Source organism: Schistocerca nitens, chromosome 1, assembly GCF_023898315.1.
Source record: "Schistocerca nitens isolate TAMUIC-IGC-003100 chromosome 1, iqSchNite1.1, whole genome shotgun sequence".
Lineage (NCBI taxonomy): Eukaryota > Metazoa > Arthropoda > Insecta > Orthoptera > Acrididae > Schistocerca > Schistocerca nitens.
This window is the reverse complement of record NC_064614.1, coordinates 149,347,598-149,367,303: the sequence shown is the minus strand read 5'-3', so window position 1 is coordinate 149,367,303 and position 19,706 is coordinate 149,347,598. Positions and strand designations below refer to the sequence as shown.

At 42.7% G+C, this 19,706-nt stretch overlaps 1 protein-coding gene across 1 annotated transcript in view; it reads left to right on the top strand.

The window, feature by feature from the left end:
- LOC126243607 (putative mediator of RNA polymerase II transcription subunit 12) overlaps positions 1 to 19,706 on the top strand; it is a 542,395-nt gene that overhangs the window by 318,625 nt on the left and 204,064 nt on the right. The gene's annotated exons all lie outside the window — the stretch shown is intronic.

The window sequence follows — 19,706 nt, the reverse complement described above, 5'->3', positions numbered from 1 at the left end:
CAGACCCCGTGTCGATTCCACTCGTTACTTCGTGCAAGCTGGTTGTATTTCACAAGAACGAAGTTTTCTGTATTCGTGTTGACTGTGTCAATAGACCATTACCTTCGAGGTAATTCACAATGTTCGAACACAGTATATGTTCCAAAATCCTACTGCAAATCGACGTTAGCGATTTAGGTCTGTAATTCAGTGGATTACTCCTGTTTCCTTTCATGAGTATTGATGTTACGAGTGTGTCCTAGTCTTCTGATTCCTCCCTTTCGTCGAGCGAGCAGTAGGATATAATTGCTATGCATGGGGTTATTGTATCAGTATACTCTGAAAGAAATCTAATTGGTATACAATTTGGACCGGAAATCTTGCCTACATTATGTGATCAAAAGTATCCGGACACCTGGCTGAGAATGATTTACAAGTTCGTGGCGCCCTCCATCGGTAATGTTGGACTTCAGTATGGTGTTGGCTCACCCTTAGCCTGATGACAACTTCCTCTCTCGTAGGCATACGTTCAATAAGGTGCTGGAAGGTTTCTTGGGGATGGCAGCCCATACTTCACGGAGTGCTCCACTGAGGAGAGGTATCGATGTCGGTCGGTGAGGCCTGGCACGAAGTCGGCTTTCCAAAACATCCCAAAGGTGTGCTATGGGATTCAGGTCAGGGCTCGGTGCAGGCCAGTCCATTACAGGGATGTTATTGTCGTGTAATCACTCCGCCACAGGCCGTGCTTTATGAACAGGTGCTCGATCGTGTTGAAAGATGCAATCGCCATCCCCGAATTGCTCTTCAACAGTAGGAAGCAAAGAGGTGCTTAAAACATCAATGTAGGCCTATGCTGTGATAGTGCACGCAAAACAACAAGGGGTGAAAGCCCCTTCCACGAAAAACACGACCACACTATAACACCACTGCCTGCGAATTTTACTGTTGGCACTACACACGCTGGCAGATGACGTTCACAGGACATTTGCCATACCCACACCCTTCCATCGAATCGCCACATTGTGTACCGTGATTCGTCGCTCCACACAATGTTTTCCCACTGTTCAATCGTCCAATGTCTACGCTCCTTACACTAAGCGAGGCGTCGCTTGGCATTTACCAGCGTGATGTGTGGTTTATGAGCAGCCGCTTGACCATGAAGTCAAAGTTTTCTCACCGACCGCCTGTCATAGTACTTGCAGTGGATCCTGATGCAGTTTGGAATTCCTGTGTGGTGGTCTGGATAGATGTCTGCCTATTACACATTACGACCCTCTTCAACTGTCGGCGGCCTCTGTCAGTCAGCAGACGAGGTCGGTCTGTACGCTTTTGTGCTGTACGTGTCCCATCACGTTTCCACTTCACTATCATATCGGAAGCAGTGGACCTAGGGATGTTTAGGAGTGTAGAAATTTCGCGTACAGTTATGGCACAAGTGACACTTGACCACGTTCGAAGTCTGAGAGTTCCGCGGAGCGCCTCATTCTGCTATCTCAATGATGTCTCATGACTACAGAGGTCGCTGACATGGAGTATCTGGCAGTAGGCGGCAGCACAATACACCTATTATGAAATACCTATGTTTTTGGGAGTGTCTGGATACTTTTGATCACATAGTGTATATTAAGTGATATGAATTGCCTCATTACATCATTGATATATACTTATAAGTTACTCGTACGGGCAACAATTCTTGATTAGAATTCTGGAATACTTACTTCGTTTTCATTGGTGAAGAAATTTCAGAGAACTGTATTTAATAACTCCGCTTTAGTGGCATTGACATCGGTAATATTATTATTGGCGTCGCGCAGTGAAGGTATTGATTGCTTCTTGCCTCTGGTCTACTTCACAAACGACCAGAATATCTTTTGAATATAAGGCATATAACGTGTAAACTAGTTTCAGATTCAAAGACTTCAAAAGTTTAAATTGGTTATAATAATTATTTCATTAGCAGGAAGGAAATCAATTGCACTGAAGCCGGCCGAGGTGGCCGAGCGGTTCTAGGCGCTACAGTCTGGAACAGCGCGACCGCTGCGGTCGCAGGTTCGAATCCTGCCTCGGGCATGGATGTGTGTGATGTCCTTAGGTTAGTTAGATTTAAGTAGTTCTAAGTTCTAGGGTACTGATGACCTCAAATGTTAAGTCCCATAGTGCTCAGTGCCATTAGAACCATTTTTGCATTGCACTGAAGGAAGTTTATTAAGCGAAGAAATGCTTATCATTTCCTTGATAATAGTTGCACTAGAGAAATATTAGCACTTAAACTTTCCCAGCAAAATTAATAGCGTGACTGGTGCCTTATTGGGGATCTGGAAATGGCTTTCTTATGTTTCATTTGTAAAAAAATACATTTTTTAAAATATTCTGTATGTCGTGTTTATTTCTTTTTTCTCTTTACGTATAGTTTAGGGTTTGCCGATCGTAAGTGAAGTGCAGGCACATTTTCATTCCAGACTTACTGTGGAAAGCATTTGTTCTGTTACTTTATAGCGTGAAGAATTAAGAGAAAATAGATTTTTTAAAATTTCTTCAAACCATGCAATTTGTACTGAGCCTGGCCTTTATGACTGTACTAATAATACTGTTCTTTTTTTAGGTACGTTGAGACCGTGTTAGATGACGTCCTTACGGTAAGATTTTGTTACATAATAATTTCCACTGTACCATCTAACTCATATTTTGCAGCATACTGAATGCACAAATAGTAAATTGTGTTAAATAACAATTAAGACAGCTACATTTGGGGCGACTTTTACATCATTTATTAGAAATCCTATCTGTAGAACAGGAGGCTAGAAGATGGTGTAGGACCACAGCGGATAGTCGCTGGTTAACAAGGGGACGATTGTAACCTTTAGTGTGTGATGTAACACATGTACTGCATTGAGTTAGAGTAGGATGCAAGTTGCAGGTATATTCATTAGTCAGCCAACAGGATAGTTTCAGTCTTTTCACTGCGTGAAATGGTTGATGTGAACAGTCGTACAGAAAAGGTCATATACCAGTTGTTTTCAAGTATCTCTAGTGTCTGACGGCGTGATAACATCGACGTATCTCCTAACGCTTCAGTATCCTTTTGCTGAGCAGGTGTCGGAGTTAGTTGTGTCATTCACTAACTGATATTTTCTACAAAATTTACGGCGAAGGGTTTTCTACACAGTTCATTTCTAATTGGTCATTACGTACTTTAAAACTGTCTTTAATTATGTTACAGTCTTGATTATATTGCAATCCACGTTGGTTATATCATAATTAAGTGGGATGACAACCATATTTCCTTAATGACTCCAGGCTTTTTAATGGATATGTGTTATTGAGTTATTGTGACGCTGATCACTCGTGTGTTCTTTACTTAACGAGTAACAAAATGTTGCGTACCGCAAATGAGTCAGAAAGATGAAAGATTTTAGAGATATATTATTTACGTACATAATAATAATTCATTTACTAAAAAAACTTGATTTTGTGATACATCCATAACAACGTGCGACCTTGCGTGTAACTGAGATGGATAGTTCATACACACACCGAAAGCTCTGAAAAGTCACGTTGATTGACGATCGATCAGCAGAAACTACACACGTGTGGAGATTACAGGAACAGAGTCCATGGAATGAGGCTAGCTGTGTACTGCACCTCCGTGTATGTCGAACCAAAGCAAAGTCTTTCGGAAATTATTGGACTATGCGCTACTTTCCTGGATATAGAGGTCTTCATTTTATGTGATGCTGTAGACTAGCTGAAGGGCTCTCCCTCTCCCCCCTCCCCCCCCTCTCTCTCTCTCTCTCTCGCCCTCCCCCCTCTCTCTCTCTCGACCTCCCCCTACCCCTTTGTATCGTTCACCTGTGAGGGTGGACAGCAAAAGTACAAGGCCACAATTTTTATCCCACATCAGAGTTATAATTAGCCTACGAGAACTCTACTATCAGCGAAAAACATATCCACTAAGCAAGGGATTCGTCGCCTGATGAGCATTTACGCGCTCGTGCCTCACCACTGGCAAGCACTAGTATACAATTTCGTAGAGTTCCGCGGCGAGAGTCAGTTAACATGCAAGTTTTGTAACCCAAGAGGAGGTTACAGTAACCGTAGTCGAAACGGTGGTTTCATCAGTGGTAGTTGTCTACAGTATGACGCGATACCATACCCAATAAACTTCCACGTCAAGTATCAGTTTGTATGACCTGTCAATCTAAAAGTGGCCTACTGTAAATTAGGGCTGTTAATAAAATATCCATCAATCGATATTTTTTTTAAAAAAAAACTGTATTTACCGCGATTATTTTCCCCGTACATATCGATATCGAAACAACAATATGAAGTGCCGATATTTTTATATTGTTTTATTTTTTCACAATTTTCGGAAAATTTTTTGAAGTCGTTCTTCTGAAACTGTAGTAGGACATAATTTTCCTTCCACTGTGTGAAGATGTCTTACTATTTTTTGAGCTTTCATCTCATCCAGTCTTTCTCTTTGGCTGTGTAAAACAAGTAAATCTGGCACAAAAGTAGAACACCGATCGCACTGGGGGTGGTGGTGTGAATGGATTATAAAGATTTCCAACGTGATGTATCCTTACATTGTGTACCACAGCAGTTGACCCTGGCGGTACCTGCTGTTCTGGGTCGTGTTAGTGATCCCCGTAGACCCTTGGAACTATGGTCCTCGATATACTTAACGGGGATGCAGATCTTGTCAGTAAATGTCGACTGATTCCTCATCCGCTGAGCTTGCGATTACGTACTATTTCTTACATTTCAGAATGGTTTACATACTTAAGTTCGATGTGATATCTCACACAAAGCTTCTAAATTAAGTAAAGTAGTGATTCGCCAGGGATCGGTGTTAATTTTGAAACCACAGCAAATGTTTTAAAATTTGAACTACTTTTTAGACCTTTTATTTTTAACGACGACTCGTGGTATATCGACGGTTGATGACGAGCGAACATGTACGATGATAAAATGTAGATTCTGACTGGTGTTAACTGGTTTGTAATTCAGTAACTCTGTTAAATGGCGAGTATCAATGACAACGATGGATTTTCGTCAGGTTCCTTGGGTCCCACTCTGGAGGACCTGCATTGAAATCAACGTCTCACGTAACTCGTAAATCAGTCTAGGAAAACAACAAGATGGTTCCTTTTTCATGAATCCCGGTCGATGTGTCGGTGGTGTTAAATTCTAATGTTCCTTATCACTGGCTCTGTCTACCATGAGGTAATCAGCTTGCTAGAAACTAGTGTAGCACATCCGCGAAGTAAATATTTCGACGTCGGCAAACATTTTATACACTTGCTACGTTTTAAGCATTTTTCTGCTCTCATCAGATGATTTCGCTAGTGTCCTCAGCGGTGCTGGGAAGATTTCCCCCTACTGGCTGTCTCCTCTGGTCACGTAGCTGCTACGGACCTGTCCAGTAATTACGAGTTGAATCAGTGACAAAAGGGGGAAAAAGAGGCTTGTGTGTTTCTGCAGAAGGAGATCGTGATTTTAGCTGTGCTTCCGGCTACTTCGATTGTTTGATTTTTGTAAAAGGTAACCATCGCTGTCGGTTTTAAAACGTAAATAGAAATCGAAATAAATCGAGATGAACAATTTGGGTAAAAATTATACAAAAATTAAGGAAATAAATTTGTTGTTTACTGAACCTATACTAACAAGAGTGGCAAATGAGTATTACAATCCCGGACTGGTCACGACTTCAGAACCTCCAACCACGTCGAATACAACAAAAACCATGTGTTGAAATGGAAATTTATACGGATACAAGCCCGAGCAAGGAAATGAAACTTACTGTCAGATTATAACTCTGTGCCAGACCGAGGCTCGAACTCGGGACCTAGACCTTTTGCGAACAAGTGTTCTACCGACTGAACTACCCAAGCACGACTCATGACCCCTCCTCATAGCTGTCCTTCTGCCAGTACCTCGTGTGTTACCTTCCAAAGTTCTCCTGTGAAACTTGACGGGACTAGCACTCCTGAAAGATAGGATGTTGTGGAGACATGGCTAAGCCACAGCCTTGGAGGATGTTTCCAGAATGAAATTTTTTCTTAACAGCGGATTCTACGCTGATATGACAGTTTCCTGGCAGATTAATTCGAGTCCAGGTTCGGCACACAGTTATAATCTGTCAGGAAGCTTCAAATAGACGCAGAATCCTCTGCAGAGTGAATAATAATTCTATAAGAAAATTACCCATGTTACTGAAGAAAATCCATTGTGTCATTAATTGTAAAGGGTAATTTTCCCCCACTGACATTATTGCGTTTCTCTCTTTGCATGTTAAATTTAAATGCATTTGAACAGGAAAAATTGTGTAATGTTCCTCAGTTGAGGTTGTCAGATCGTTTTGTTTCCTTCTTTATCATTTGATCCATTTCATTACGCTTTTCACTAGCACACCTAAGATGCAATTTCTGATAACTGCACCTCCGGGATGAATGGACAGCGTGTACGTCTGCTCGGATGGTGACTTTCGTACGTCTTTGTTTACTTTTTTTATCAAGTATTTGACTAGTCATTATACAAGCTTGAAGAGTAACTATTGGGTAAGTATTACAATCGAAAATCGTGGAGAGGAATAGACGGTTCGGAGATCTTATTAAATTAGAAGTAATGCGAAATTGCTGGATAACTCATACTCATCATTTCTTTACTCGCTCTTATTTACCAAAAATGTGCATAGGAAAACTGTGAATAAAAGGAAATGGATTACAATATAGATCACCAAAGCGTGATGTTGATTGTAGGAGGAAATTTATGATTTATACGTGAGATGGTACGTATTACCGGCTTTCTCTTCAGTGTCTTGTAAGAGTGAATCTGGAAGCGATGAAAAGCACATTCATTTTGTCGTGTGCCCAACAGCGAGTCTCCTGCGATTAGTGTGCGTTGTTTGGACTTTTAGGCTAATCACTGGCGCTAGCCAGTGCCTGGTGATCGGTACGCTTGTTGGAACTCGACCACGCGGGGTTCAGATAGAGAACTCATCCAAATCCGTGAAGGCAACGATAACGTACTGGAACGCATGTCACTGATTGAGATAGTGTGCCGTAGCTGTAGTTGTGTGGACGCGTGCATGACACAAAGAATTCCTGTTCTAGTAAGTATTCCGTTTCGCTTTTGGGGGTTCTCTCTGTGGATCCGCACACTCGTGGCAGGCTGCTACTGAGGTAGTTCGTCCCAGATGGCTCCGACCGGTCCGTCTCTAAACATATGAAAGAGTGGGCTTCTGTGGACACGTGACCGTCCTTCTGGTTTCCGGAAAATCCCATTCGGCGAATGCTGGGACTGTTGCCTCCAGAAGACAGCGGCCGACCCGCTTCCCAGCGCTTTTCGTCTGGGCTGGTGCTGTCTAACTTGTATTGATCTCCATTATGACGAGGTTTTAAACTTCTAACGTAACATGTTTTCTCTACAGAAAAGCAAACGAACAATCTAGACCCGTATACGAGCGCGTATGATGATTCTGCGGTGCACCTCGTGAGTACTGTCTAACATGTCTGCTGGCTAAATAAATTAAATGCGAAATTACCCAGTGACTAAACGAAACACTTGTGCTTTAGGGGTGCTTTTTGACGTTGACGGTCTACCTCTTTTGCTCTCCAGCTACTTCATTATATTATTTTTAGGGACAATCGTTCTGATTTAATGTAATTTTTCACGATATTAGTTTCCAAAGATCGATGGGCAAATGTAAATTAGTCATTTCTTCGTGTTAACTAATTTAATTGGATATTTTATATTGAGTGTGATAAAATTGATGGAATATGTTCATATTTATATTCTTTTTCCGTCGCAGTATCTTTCTCTCTTCGAGGTTGTTCTTTGTAGTGGCCAATAAATAATATTTTCCGTGTAGTCTGCAAATTCGATGGCGCTGTACCTTTATGGCGTGCTAGACATGAAGTTCTACAGTGGAACAGGAAGCACGTTTTCGAAGTTGTTATTGTGCCAGGTCAATCTTGCCGGCTGTCTACCGCCTCTGTCCGCAGCGCCACTGTGCGTGCGACTGCCGCGTCGCGCCCACCAGCCAGGGAGGCGACGCCGCCGCCGCCGCCCGCCGTACTTTACCACGCTGCTGCCGGCAGCCTCGGCCACAGAGGAACCTGTCGCCGCTGCGGGAGGAGGAGGAGAAGGAGATTAGTGTTTAACGTCCCGTCGACAACGAGGTCATTAGAGACGGAGCGCAAGCTCGGGGGAGGAAATCGCCCGTGCCCTTTCAAAGGAACCATCCCGGCATTTGCCTGAAGCGATTTAGGGAAATCACGGAAAACCTAAATCAGGATGGCCGGAGACGGGATTGAACCGTCGTCCTTCCGAATGCGAGTCCAGTGTGCTAACCACTGCGCCACCTCGCTCGGTGCCGCTGCGGGTTGTGTAGCACGTGCTGTATTGGCCTGTGACACTTGGCGTTGCCAGCAACGCATTGAAACTTCTTCATGCACCCGGGGGGGTTTACGTCCGATTGAAGCGAAGTTCTTTAAGGCATCGAGCAGATGTGACACGAATTTCAGGAGCCGCCAGAGGCACATCAGAACCCAACAAGTAAATTGTCAAAGCTGAATCCGAACCAATTTCCTCTAAACACGACTTTTTCTGCTGCGTGTGTGCCAGGGGAAGCCAAAGGCATACCGCCTCGATTAAGACGAAGTCTAGGAAAGTAATGAGGTGAGGTGTTTAAATCAACCTTCTAAATGCGGGTACAGTTACTTTTGATGTGTGACTAGTAACTCGCTAAAAGAGAAACTCTACACCCATTATTACGGAACAATGGGTTGTAGCGTATTAGTGTGTGACTTAGGCTGCGAGAAGATTGATCTTAGTCCATCAATTCGACGGCAGTGGACGGCTTACTGTAGGCCTAGTCTCGCTCTCCGATAGGAAGGTACAAGATGTGGCATAAAAGAAACAAGACTGACGCTGCAAATTAATGCATTTACCAAATGTGCTATGTTACTGGTGGTCGCATTGAAAGTACGAGCCGTTTGAGATCACGCACGTGCCCATTCGTTCGTACGTCTGCTCTGAACAATTCTGCTTGTAATTTCGCGTGGGTTTGTGACGGAGTCCAGTCATTTTTGCCTGCTGGTGGAACATAAGGACACGTCAGTAGAAAACTCCTCTACACTGTCACAGATTGGACCGATTCCGATAAAACTTGTCTTATAGCAGGGACACAGTTTTCGGTCGTTACGTAGTTGTGCAGTAAACGCCACAAAAAACAGTTCTCCAGTACAGAGAGCAATCTTCTTTCGTTTGTGTGAGTGAATTACGTTTGTTGTTGTTTTTTCAAAATCTATAACTTGCACAACTTAAATACAGCTTTCACACCCTTCCTTTTCTCTAGTGAAGTGTCACAATGGCTAAGCCACGCCCCTGCCAGCCAATTTTGCAGTCTTGTGGTTTTTCTAAATATCTGGACAAATGCCTAGGTGTGTATATATAAAAAAAGTCGACGTGATATTAATCTGTAACGTAGGGTAGAGTGGAACATTAGTTTTGGCACAGGATTTCTGATCAGGAATCACCGCTCGACAGCCTGAATTTTTTACGTAATCCGTAATTCCCATAAATAACTGAAGGCAGAAGCCGATGCAGTTCCTTTAAACAAGACGGCGACTGATTTCTTGACCAGCGTTTGTCGAGTTCGCGATTTCCGTTCCTAATGACTCGTCACGAAGGAGGGGTCGATCCCTAAATGCTATACTTCTGTTCTGACCTCCCTTCCGTACGCGTTGTCGCGCTCCCGAGGAACGCCGGTGATGTCCTTCCGCAGTGCGACTGTGACACTACATGTAGCCACTGCAGTAACATGTTCTGTCCCGAGAATCTTCCGCGCACCATGATTTGTTGTGTGTTATTTGATAGGCACGCACTGTTTCTGTAGTCAATATTCCGGTGTGCCAATCATAACGCCCACAGTAGAATAATTCCCCAGACTGACCTGACTAATACGCGTGTCGCGTTTCCGCCAAGTTGACGACTAATACCGTAAATCTACATTAGTCATGTGCAGCCAATTGTGGTCGCATTTCGCCATAGCCAGCTGCTACGGATGCAGAAATCGGAACCGGAAGAGCGTGTGTCATGTCGTTTGCGTCACGCGGAGACGCTTCTTCCTGATAGAGCGCTGGCTGTATCCACAGACGTTTGCACTTCGAGAAGGGCTCAGAAAGACGCCGTCATAAGGAACGACCTGCAACGGACCTGCATCGGCTTCTTGTCAGTGGTGTGGAACTGAGACCGACCTACTCTGGACAAGACGGAACGAAGGGAGACGCTAGATGTGTGGAGCGCCGCCGTGTCTGTACGCCGAAATGTGCACAGGCTGTCAGAGATATTCAGTATTTGCTGAACAGTTCAAAGAAAACCTGGGTCTCGCTTCAAATACGTACCCCATTCATACAATTGTAGACGGTGGTGACTTCAATCTACCCTCGGTATGTTGGAAAAATTATACGTTTAAAGCCAGCGGCAGGCATAAAACATCATCCGAAATTGTACTGAATGTTTTCTCAGAAAATTATTCTGAATAGTTAGTTCATGAGTCCACTCGAAGCGTAAATGGTTGCGAAAGCATACTTGACCTCTTAGTAACAAATAATCCTGGACAAATAGTGAGTATCATGACGAATACAGCGATAAGCGACCACAAGGCAGTTGCTGCTAGGCTGAATACAGTAACATCTACAACCATCAGAAAGAAACGCAGAATATATCTATTAAAAAAAAAAGCTGATAAAAATGCTTTTCTTAAGAGACAGCCTTCACTGCTTCCGATCTGATCATATAAGCGTAGAAAAGATGTGGAATGATTTCAAAAAGATATTATCGACGGCAGTTGATATATATACCACATAAATTAATAAGTGATGGTACTGATCCCTCATGGTACACAAAGCAGGTCCGATCGCTATTGCAGAAGCAACGGAAAAAGCAAGTCAAATTTAAAAGAACGCAAAATCCTCAAGATTGGCAAAGTTTTGCAGAAGTTCAAAATATAGCGCGTACTTCAATGAGAGATGTTTTTAATAATTTCCACAACGAAACTCTGTCTCGGAATCTGGCAAAAAACCCAAAGAGATTCTGGTCATGAGTAAAGCACACCAGTGGCAAGACGCAGTCAATACCTTCACTTTGAGATAACAACGGTGAAGTCACTGATGACAGTGCCACTAAAGCAGAGTTATTAAACACGGTTTTCCGAAACTCCTTCACCAAAGAACGCGAAGTAAATATTCCTGAATTCCGATCAAGAATAAGCGCCAACATGAGAAACATAGAAGCAGATACATAAGAAACCATCAGCCTCGATTGCGGCAAAGAAACCAACCTTTACCTAGGTTTCATTACCTCAATCGAGGCTGATAGTTTCTTATATATTAGATTATCACGATTTCTGACTGTGCTGCAATGTTGAAAGTACAAAAATAGAAGTAGATATCCTCGGTGCAGCAAAGAAGCTTAAAACACTTAATAAAGCTAAGGCCTCCGGTCCAGATTGTATACCAGTCAGTTTCCATTCACAGTATGCTAATACAACAGCTCCATATTTAGCAATTATATAAACCGCTCGCTCACAGAAAGAAGCGTACCTATAGACTGGAAATTTGCTCAAGTCACAACAATACCCAAAAGGGAAATCCACTGAATTACAGGCCCATAGCACTAACGTCGATTTGCAGTTGGGTTTTGGAACATATTCTGTGTTCGAATGATTTATTGACACACAGCACGGATTCAGAAAATATAGTTCTTGTGAAACACAACTAGTTCTTTATACTCATGAAGTAATACGTGCTATCGACAGGGGATGTCAAATTGATTCCATATTTTTAAATTTCCAGAAGGCTTTAGACACCGTTCCTCACAAGCGTCTTCTAACCAAACTGCATGCCTATGGAGTATCGCCTCAGTTGTGCGACTGGATTCGTGATTTCCTGTCAGAAAGGTCACAGTTCGTAGTAATAGACGGAAAGTCATCGAGTAAAACAGAAGTAATATCCGGCGTTCCCCAAGGAAGTGTTATAGGCCCTCTGTTGTTCCTGGTCTATATACGGTATAGGAGACAATCTGAGTAGCCCTGTTAGATTGTTTGCAGATGATTCTGTCATTTAACGTCTTGTAAAATCATCAGATGACCAAAACGAATTGAAAAATGATTTAGACAAGATATCTGTATGGTGGGAAAAGTGGCAGTTGACCCTGAATAAAGAAAAGTATGAAGTTATTCACATGAGTACTAAAAGAAATCAGCTAAATTTCAATTACGTGATAAGTCACACAAATCTGAAGGCTGTAAATTCAACTAAATATTTAGGGATTACAATTACAAATAACCTAAATTGGAACGATTACATAGATAATGTAGATAATGTTGTGAGCAGTGCAAACCCAAGTCTGCGATTCACTGGCAGAACGCTTAGAAGGTGCAACAGGTGTCCTGGAGAGACTGCTTTCACCACGCTTGTCCGCCCTATTCTGAAGTATTGCTGTGCAGTGTGGGATCCGCATCAGGTAGGACTAACGGATGATATCGAAAAAATTCAAAGAATGGGCAGCGCGTTTGTATTATCGCGAAATAGGGGAGAGAGCGCCCCAGATATGATACGTGAATTGAAGTGGCAATCATTAAAACAAAAACGTTTTTCGTTACGACAGGATCTTCTCATGAAATTTCAATCACCAGTTTTCTCCTCCGATTACGAAAACAGTTGGCACCCACCTACATAGGGAGAAATGATCATCACGATAAAATAACAGAAATCAAGACTCGCACAGAAAAATTTAAGTGCTCGTTTTTCCTGGCGTTCGAGAGTGGAACGATAGACAGACATTGAACCCACTGCCAGGCACTTCGTTGTGAATAGGAGAGTAATCACGTAGACGTAGACGAGTCACAGCGTCGTGGAACTGCCGACGGTGGATGAGGAAGAGGACGACTTGATACTGGATGTGTCCGACAAAGGTTATCTGATAAGTTCTCAGCATAACGAAAATGCTGTTCTACTCAAATTTCAAAACAAAATTTATTTCGTTGCGAAAAAGTAACATGCAAATAAAACATCTCATTTAGAAGACAGCACATGTCGCCTTTTTGCATTATCCTTGTGATTTCATTACCTTTTATGCACGACGCAATGTCAAAAAATGGAGTTGGCCGTTTCACTGTCGAAGCAGCCGTTCGGGAGGTGTGTTTATGTTTTTCTTCATTCACAGCGTAGACTTTTTTCCTCTCTCCATGTATTGGAGATGTCATATAAGTTTCCTTTCGTGTTATAGCACCGTGTCGCTCCCGTCTTGAGAGGGTCTGCCGGTTTTCTCCTGCATTCGGAACTCGCGCTTCATCTCTAATGACATCACCGACGACGGACTTGACCTTTGCTAACGAATAGCAGAACAGCGCGTCTTAGAAAATGCTCGAAATTGGTGGGAAACGCGTCTGCGCATGTGCATTCCCCGCCTGCTCTTGCGCGTGTTGAGCTGCGAGGCGTGCAGTCGGCTGGGTGCAACGCGAGTGCGGTCTGCCGGACACCTCAACCTCGACCGCCTCGTGAATTCTGCCTGTGGGCCAAACCGGAGGGTCAGGCGTACTCGAACCATCATCGCGCACTGGAAGCAACGCCTCAGGTAGAGCGGAACTGTCACGCGTCTCTCTCGGTTCACAGCGCTGCGTCGACGTCATCGGTGGCCGTTGCCAACATCTTCCGTCATGCTCCTAACGAGAGGGTGGCCCGGAAAGTACTTACGATAAGACTGACGCGGTATTCACCGTTGTGCCCATTAAAGCCCAAAGTTGCGCTAACGCAACATTTCATTCGTATTTTTTTTAATATAAAATGAATTGCGCAAATCTCTTTATTAAAACATTAAGAGGGCGTCCGAAATAACTAACCTAAGCATTTTAAATGAATTACTGAACCTGATGTTGACCACTTGGAATTTTCAAACTTCCAGATAAATTTGTATACTTCATTGCGAAAGTTTTCATTTTCGTTTCTAATTAGCACGTGATGATTTTCAAACGAATTTTATACAGTGAACTTCTTTCAACCTTCTATTGTCGTACTACATTACTGTTTACAGACTTAAGTTTGAATTAAAATTATTAATTTTACTATTTGTAATAATATTGCGTTTACGCACTATGGGACTTGCGAGTACATTTGTTAAACTAGGCTTCTTTATTCCGCCGCAAAATATATCGGTATTCCATTGTTGCTCGATCGGTTTATAATAATAATAGAAAAATAAAAAGAAATATTTAGGCTCGTTTGAAAGATATTCATTCAGTTTGGCTGGCTTACGTGTTGAACACTGGTTAAAAATGAAGAAAATAGTAAGGGGGAAGACTGAGGAATAATGTACTTTTGTAAGTTGTTTGTCATTCAAAAACGACTTAGTGTCTAAGATATTTGTAGGCCTATACATCTCTACATTTCAGTTTCAATTTGAACTTTATTACATGCGCATAGTGAGCGAGACAAAGTGAATTCAGCTGTAGGGTCAGAACCCAGTGCACCTGCTAGGAAACAAAAACGAATTGGTGGTGAAAGTAACGAAAAGAAATGAAAGTGTTAAAAATTGAAAGACAGTTCAACCAACTTACACTTCTTCACCAATATCAGAAGACATAAAGAGTAGAGTAGAGGGTCTATCGCGTTACAAAATGTTTTCACATTACTTTGACTCAGAAGTGTCTTCAAAAATTACTGAATACGCAAATAAAATTGCACAAGATGGTGATCGCCATTCCTTTCAATTAAAAGTTGCGTAGCTGAAGGATTTTATTTCTACCTACAACGATACTGCACTGGTCGGAAGATGAGAAAGGATTACTAATTGTAAGAAGTTGCACCAGTCGTAATAAATTCTTGTCATCCAAACAAACATCCATTTGTCTGATAATGACAAACTGGATAAAAATGATACGTTTTCTAATTAGAGACTAATCTTTGTTATAATTAATGAAAAATATTTACAGTTTGGAATATTAAATTGTGTATTGACGAGGAAATGGTTCCTTATTTTGAGAGACATATCTAGAAGATGTACATAAAAGGAAAACCTGTCAGATTTGGCTTCAAATTGTGATGTTTATGTAGTTCAAACGGTTACTTGTACAAATTCATTGCTTATGATGGGGAGATGGCAGGTTATGAAACATCTAAATTTTTTTGGCGTGAGCAAGTACTTATAAATTTGTTTTTAGTTGTTGAAAACCCGTCTCGTCATTGCATATAATTTGATAAATTCTTTTCTTCTTATTCATTATTTTGTATTTCAAAACGAAAGGGATGTTTTACCACTGGCATTATTCGTTTGAACCACCCTGCGAAGTGCTCTTTGGAATCCACCTCAAGCATGAATAAAAAAGGCAGAGGTGTTTTTGAGCTCCTTTATGACGATAAAATTGAATTCATGATGGTAAAGTAGAATGACAGTTCCACTGTGACAGTAGTTACCAACAACGGTACCATCCAGCCTTTAGCGAATGCAAAAAGTTGAAGTCGGAAAGAGAATAAAAGTATTTCTCTGCCACAGCCCAGGTTAATACTTCAGTTGAATCAACGTATAGGTGGTGTTGATTTATACGATAATGCGAGTGATAACTACAGAACTCGAATAAGAGCCAAGAAATGGTGGTGGCCTCTCTTCAGCAACATGACAGACAGTGTAACTGTCAATTCATGGAAAATATAGAATTGTGGGAATGAAGAAAATATGTCAGAACTTTGAATTTCCATCATACTAATGGATGACCCTAATGAAAGCAGAAGATACTGCAGCCGAGAATGAAGGAAATATAGAAACTGCAAGCCTTCATGACTCAGGGAAATACATTTACGGGCGTCCCTCCAAAAGCTCTCTTCCGAAAGAAATACGGAATGAGAAGCCAAGTAATAGTAGAGGAGGAAAACAAAGCAAGATGATGTCGGTTATGTAAAAGTACAACAATTTACAATTGTAGGAAATCTAAATGTACGTCTCCATTCAAACTTTTTTCAAAAATTTCATAAGAGAACGAAATAAGACTTCTTATGCGTAAATACTACGTTTTGCTGTACTTTAATTAGGATCTGTATATTTCTTTTTGTATATTTATGTCTATATTAGTGTACAGTTACATCAAGTAAACTTTTTTAATAAAATCGTGTAATGAACGTCACGGAAGATTCTGCATATTGAGTAATTAACAAGTTTCCACCACAATGTGGAAGAGGACGATCAGTTTCAGATATTTTTCTTTTCCCACAGAAGAAACGAACAATTTCTTCTACTTCGCACTAGGCGGAGTCTATACTCGACGAAATTGCTTTCATCTTTCGTTTAGGGAGGACAGCCTGGAGTATTTCCGAGCTACATCGAGAGAAGAGTCGGTCACAACTCGAGCCTATCCTGTCTAACGTTGTCCCACGAAGTAACTGGAGTACTTTGCTGAAAACGTGGGCGGCTTTCCGTAACATAGATCTAATGTAAGGCAAGAAATTCGTCTTCGGTTACGCTGTAATATTGTTCTCAAATTGAGTGCGGAAGTGTCTCTTAGATCAGCATATTCTCCATACCAGAAGTGAGACGTCGACCAGATCCATCTGGAACGTGTGACTTTGAAAGAGGCTTAATCACGTGTTCAGGGTAAACAGCCTCTAGAGAATCAGCCGCCCTCTGGTTGTATTGGGATCACTCATCTCGTGGGACCATAAAGAACTCGGGGTTTGGTCAGGTACAATACTGACAGCCGCACGGGATTAGCCGAGCTGTCTGGGGCGCTGCAGTCATGGACTGTGCGGCTGGTCCCGGCGGAGGTTCGAGTCCTCCATCGCACATGGATGTGTGTGTTTGCTCTTAGGATAGTTAAGGTTAAGTAGTGTGTAAGCTTAGGGACTGATGACCTTAGCAGTTAAGTCCCATAAGTTTTCACACACACATTTGAACAATGCTGATCAGCTGGAATAAGTATGATCGGGTAGCAAAACGTCAAGCACGTGGTACTGATAATATTCAAAGCGTGCTTAGTGACGGCTTCGCTTATTTTAAAATGTGTGTTTAATAGTTGCTAGAGGATGAGTATTTGAGAAAGTATTGTAAATTCATAACGCGTTAGAAGCAATGATCAGAATATTACGATTTTTGTGAAGGTAACTTTCTGATTGTAAGATCAATATCTTAACAGAAATAAAATATTTTTTTAAATACAAAATGCTGGCTGAATAACGTCTAATAGTCGAATGTATAGGGTTAAGTAAAGGCTGTAATACTCGCCTAACCCGACCGCTTGAGTGGAGCTCGCAGCGTGGTGCCTTAACATCGCCGTGAAATTGCTGGCTGCACTGGAAGACGCCATAGTCGTTTCAGCGAGGGACGAGACGGGAACGCGGGTGGCGAGCGGCAGTCACTCTGCAACCGCCGCCTGCCCCCCGACGTGCAGGGAAGCTGCTGTCCCCGCGGGCCGGTGGAGTTTTGGCGCTGGCCCAGGCACAGCGCACACCACAACACAACACACAAGAGCAGCGCGCGGGTCGCGGCCCCGCCACGCCCCGCTTTCCCCCGAGAGAAACTCTCGCCGCTGCTCGGGTGCGCCACACGCACGCAAAACAGGGAGAGCAACAGTGCGTCTCCTTCTGGGTGAACAAAATGCCGTTATTTTGCAGCCTATCGGTCGTTGCAGTCACTGCACTTCGTCAGCAGCTTCGCAGGAGCAGAAGTGTTACTGAGGTGGCTGTACTATACACTGACAACGCGTCACTGTTTTTCATACCGAGTGAAACATATTTGCAAGCTGGCCAAGAAAAAGCTACATAGAAGCTGCTTCAAACCCTACGACAGTGTCGGATACCTTCCAGCTTCTGTTTGCACAAATTACGACGGCAAGAAACGTCTGCTCGTTCGTCTTGTGGAGGTTTTTGTCCACGTGCTCCGAGGCTGTTTTCTTTCTTTTCTTCCGGGGTTTAAGGTGGTTAAACAAAGGGAAGTGCTGGAATACGTGTACGTTCGTTGCCACTCACGTGATAAAGCGTCTATCTGCAAACAAGACGTCTTCGTTACTTGCGGAGATTGATTAAGCAAATTATTCCGTAGCGCACGAATTGTTGTCAACCCAGAATTAATAGTGAAAGCCATCAGTTCGTACTGACCGAAATTTAAGCGAACTAACGTAACGTTATTAGTAGGAATCTAACTGCAGCGAGTGCTGAGGGATGCGCATAAATAATAGCGCACAACGCGTGTGTCTCAGGTCCGCCTTTCGAGACATGCCACTGTTAGCTGAACAGCGGGAAGTGCGTGCAGAGAATTAACAGTACAGATAAACTCTACGGCATAGTCGCAACTGCAAAGCAACGTGTTGGTGATTACGAGAACATCACTTCTCGGCTGTAATAGTACAGCGCAGCTGTTATTGTAATACAAAGGCGTGATAATCCATTATATAAACTAATGTTTACCACAGCGGAGATAGAAAGTAATTGTAGTGGCTAGGTCTTGCTTGACACCATTTACAATTAAGAGTACTACGTCATTGCGCATCGTTGTGGTTGATTGTTGGATTTGGAAGAAGAAAAAAATATTTAGTATCATTTTTAAAAAGTATATAAAAATTATGCATACGTGTGCGTTTTCATAATGAGCAGTTTTTCGAAAAAGGTTATATATGCGGTAGTCTGTCTTTTCTTCAGTTATCGATCGACGTGCCTCGATTAAAACGTACGCAATTGCTTACAAGTCGATAGCAGTGGGTGAAGTGGACTCGTGCTGGATCGTGTCAGCGCGGCCGTCCAGGGCTCCCAGAGAGAGGAGCAACAGTTGCCCGTCACTGTGCCGCCTTCACCTAGAAGGGAAGTAGAGAAAAATCCGAGAGAGCGTCCCATGCGTGCGTGCTCGGACAAACTCCAGTGGCAGACCCTACAACAGGAAAATCTTTCTACAAACGCGACATTCGCGAATGGGGAGGGCGGGAGGGACACAGTGGTAGCAGAAGTAGCCTTCGCCACACACTCTAAACGGCCGCCAGCTTGATCACCTTGCGTTCTATCTCCTGCGTCACTTTTTGTCGGCATCGAGGCAGGGAGGTTAGGTTGGGTTAGCTTAGGTTAGAATAGGTTAGAATCTATTCTGTGAAGGAGATTAGAACATCTTTCCTCGGTAACCATTGTTCCGGTGGCTGGCCTAGATGATGTGTTTGTAGTCTGGAAAACACGAAGTAGAATGTTGCGTTAAGCGAATGGCGAAGAGCGGATGTCAAAAAACTGACGGAATTTCTGTCATCTGTTTGGGAGTCATTCAAAGTTCAAGTTGGACTCTAGATCAGAGCTCTAGTTGAGCGACTTAAATCTTTTCACATGTTATTTTCGGTACTAATTAATTTCACAGTGCTAGTAAAGCATTTTGAATTAACAGATCTACTTTCATGTTTGGAAAAAGTGTAACATCATAACCGAGAGATGTAATCACAATGAAATTTATTCTACCGATTCGGGAGATGAGACTACACAAATGGTTAGTATTACAGACCTGTACATGCACTGTGACTGCGGAAATTCAGTACCGAGTACCACCACCACGTGCTACAGTCAGAGCCGCTAGACTTCGTGCCGAGGAATCAATGAGCCCCTTAATATGCTGCTGGGAAATACTGTACTCCGCTACGTGGTTTCTCGGCGGGCCCGCAGAGTGTCAACTGTAGGTGCAGGAGGACCTGGAGGAACAAGTTGCGA